Here is a 4,044-nt window from a genome sequence, read left to right as displayed (position 1 = left end):
ATAATACACTTCTACACTTCTACCAGTTATAGCTAACACAAAACACTTATCCAAGTAGAAATACTGATATTGGACTCTGGTAAAAACATAATGTAGAAATAAAATGTAAAAGTATGCATGCTAATAAAATCAATGCAAAAAAATTCATGCAAAAGCATTGAAAACAAAACCTATTTCTTACATAAAATAATACATTTATAAGCCAAAACGAACAAACTTTTCTTTCATGTTTCAGCTAATATTACATTGGTCTTAGCAGAATTAATCACGTCTCCAGTGTGGACCACTTTGCCAAAAAAATGTAGCACAGCTGAGCTCACAAAAAAAGATGCAATTTATAGCCAAGGGCTTGTGTTTACTCAGTCACTTCAGCTCTAAAGTTCTGAGGTAATGTCAGTTAGAGTCAAACCTGACTGCAGTCACATAGGCAGTTTTCCACACTTGCTTGAATAGCTGCCACATATGAAAAGGAAGAAGCAGGATGCTTTCTTCTGGTCTGAGTTTGGCAGATGTTGGTAATAAAGGACATGGACCTCTGAAAGACATGCAAAAAAATTGCACTTTTTTTCAACACACTTGTTAGGCCTAAAAGTTTTCTAAAACCCCAAAAATATTTTATATTTTCTGAAAGCAGAGTGCAGAATAAAAAAGGCAATAGATGCAAATATGTACATCACACAAAATTTGCTCAATAGTTTTAAAACCTTTATTTTTAGTAAAAATACAGATTTTAGTGTATACAGTCACAGCTTTATTTTGCAAAATTGTAAATCTGAAAGTGTGCTAAGTAAATGGATACTAAATATGTCCAACTTTATTATTGTGAAACTTTAATTCTGAACAGTATATTAGTGTGGAATTAACCATATATACTGGATTTTTTTTCCCTCACTCACAAAATGTGGAAATATCCAATATGGGTTACACAGTGGCTACTTGTATGTACATAGGTACACAAATCTTGTGTTTTTGCAAGTTTAAGTACCGTATATACTCGAGTATAAGCCAAATTTTTGTCAGCACCCAAAATGTCCTGAAAAATCCCCCTCCCACCCAAAAAAATCAGCCTTGACTTTTACTCAAGTCATCTATCAGCATTTCTCTCCTCCCTCTCTTCTCCTCCCCCTGTGCAATGCGCAGTAAGATCGGCAAGTTTTTTTCCAACCTACGTCACCCGATCTGGCACCTGGGTTGGGTGACATTCCAAGAAGAACCCGGAAGAAGAGGCGAAGATGGTGGTGTACAACACGCCGACTCGTAGACAGATACCAGGGTGACGCATGACCAAATGGAAGATCTTTTTTTTTGTTTTGGGCATTTTTCAGTTTACTTCCTCTTTAATTATGCCAAATTTGGGCAAAAAAAACTTTTTTTACATTTTTTTTTATATATGAAAAGTTTAAACTTTAATTTCAGATGAAACCCTTTGCCTAAAAAATATCCTTTGATGTATCTTCTGGAGATTTTCTATACATCATTTGATAGAACTACCTGGGTATATTACTCAGCATCCTTTACACAATCTTCAGTTTCCCTGTAAGTCAAACTCTTTATATATATATATATATATATATATATATTTCCAATATTAATTAAAGGTTAAACTTTTAATTTTATATAATGAGCCTATACCAGTATGCAGTGCAGTCATTACTTAGACTAATGTTTTTTTTTAATAAATTCCACTTAAACTATGAACCTTGTTTGTGATCAGAGTCTCCGATGTGGATTCTCCAAAGCCTTTGTATCCCGCATAATTTGGTGTGTCCTATTGAAAAAAAAGACCTGGCAAAAAGACTTTTTTACTTCCTGCTATATTACACATGCTTGCCAAGTATACTGTCTGTTCTCTTGGTAGATACAGTTGTCCAAGTAATGTTATTTTTTGGGGATTAATTTCTATTCATGACTTTTTATACCTGTGAATCCATTTATGAAACTGGAACATAACACAGAACCCTTTCCTTTTCCATGGATATAGGTAATAAACAGTGGTGTAGCTACATATTTTGGATAAAAACATGCGTCGTGTCTATTACTTTTAACCTAAAAACATACACATACTGAGAAACTACTTGATCCAGCAGGTAAAAAAAAAAAATATTTTTTCCAAATGCAAAGAATACTGTTGTGTTGTGTAAAAATAGGATTCACAGAGCAATATACAACCCAAATATAAAACATTGTAGGGACATTAAAATGTGTACTAAGATATTGATCGTACAATATAATATAAACAACCCAAAGTGCTTTCAAGTGAATTACCATGCATCAATTGTACAAAACATCTATACAATGGTTTGTGGTAAGTAACATATATACAACTGTGGAAATGATGCCTAATCATAAAAAGATAGGTCTGTGTAGTCTACTTATTCTAGTGTTTTGACCCCATGTGTTTGGCAAACAGTGCTTCATCAGGGGTGAGTAAGACTAGGACTCACTGAGCCATATACAACCCAAATTTGAAGAACATAAAAAAGTATAAAAAGATATTGATCATACTTTAAAATTTAAACAACTCAAATGGCTTTCAATTGAATTCTTGGAAATTGGATCCCACAGCCACTGCCTCTTGGTAGTGGTGTCCTGGAAGGTGTTGATGAGCATGTGCGAGCTGTCAAGATTTAGAGCTCGCACATGCGCATTAACACCTTCTGGGACAACAATGCCATAGAGCAGACATAAAAGAGGGATTGTCTATAGTAACAACTACTGGACAATTGGTGTCTGTGCAACATGACAATACTCTAAGAGTTTGAAAGAATTTGTAACAGAACGCTTTATTAATATTTTGAATAGTGCTTATATACCTGTTTTGACCTTTGCCTTCAGCTAAGATATACAACTTTCAGGAAACCATACTGGATTATATCTCTTCCATACCTTAAACTGTTACAATTGATTCATGGTTATTCACCTAAAAGCAATTAGAGTTGTTAATATTATTGCTTTTATATTGTTTAAATCGGTATTGCTCTTTGAATCTAGTCTTACTCCCTGATGAAGCACTACCTGCGAAACATGTCCATCAAAAGCCTAGAAAGAGTGAACTACATGGACCTACCGATAAAGCATAATTTACACATTAATATATACGTGACTTACCGCTTACCGAGATATGTTTTTGTTTTTTTTTTACACAAAAATTATCTATATTTCATAATTTTACATGTCACGCAATCTTTGTTGACACTTTCCACTCCCATGATGATGGCTATTAGATCTCCAACCCCATAGATGAGTTCCTTCCCTTTTTAATGATATGAATTTAGAGGATTGGGCAGTAAGCTACAGAGTCTATTGTTCCCCCTATCCAGAACTAATAAAATTAACAGTTTATTACTGAATTTTAAAATGGGTAATTTATAAAAGATGACCATGTTTTACCCTTAATTTTTTTACAACAAATTTGAATAAATCCAGTTTTTTAAGCTTTAGTTTACATCTAAGGAAATCGTCTGACACAACACACACAAGGGGCATGCAGACCAGCTGTCGCATCAACCTCATTTTCACAGTTTGGACACAAGGTTCAGATTTTTTTCACTGATAATCTTATAGTAGATCTCAAAGGATTTCTAAGAACCACTCTTAATTTTCAGAGCTCACCATGCCCAGGATCTCCAGTGACAAAGTGTTCAGCAGAGACGATAAAAAAGTTTGTTGTTTTAATGTCAATGTTCTTATCTTCAAGAACAGCAAACAATTGTTAAAGTTCCATGACATAAGAGATTGTAGATTGGTAATCGATTTAACAATCCTGAACAATTCAATCCAGAAGGAACAATTCCAAATGGAATCTCCACATACTATACTGCAAATTTTATGGTCCAGTCAATAGACCTGCTTCTCTCAATAGATTTAAGAGACATCTAACTTAAAAATTGCTATCTTTATGCCACCAAGTTCTAAAATTGTCAATGTTTCACTGTTAGGCTTCATTAGGTATGTTTGCCTTCCTTATGGCCTCGCAACACCTCTATACTGTTTACTAAAGTCCTGATAACAATGGTCCTTTATTTGAGACAGAGAGAAGGTTGT

Source organism: Pyxicephalus adspersus, chromosome 2 (assembly GCF_032062135.1).
Source record: "Pyxicephalus adspersus chromosome 2, UCB_Pads_2.0, whole genome shotgun sequence".
NCBI classification, from domain to species: Eukaryota; Metazoa; Chordata; class Amphibia; order Anura; family Pyxicephalidae; genus Pyxicephalus; species Pyxicephalus adspersus.
Note: the sequence above shows the minus strand (reverse complement) of the source record.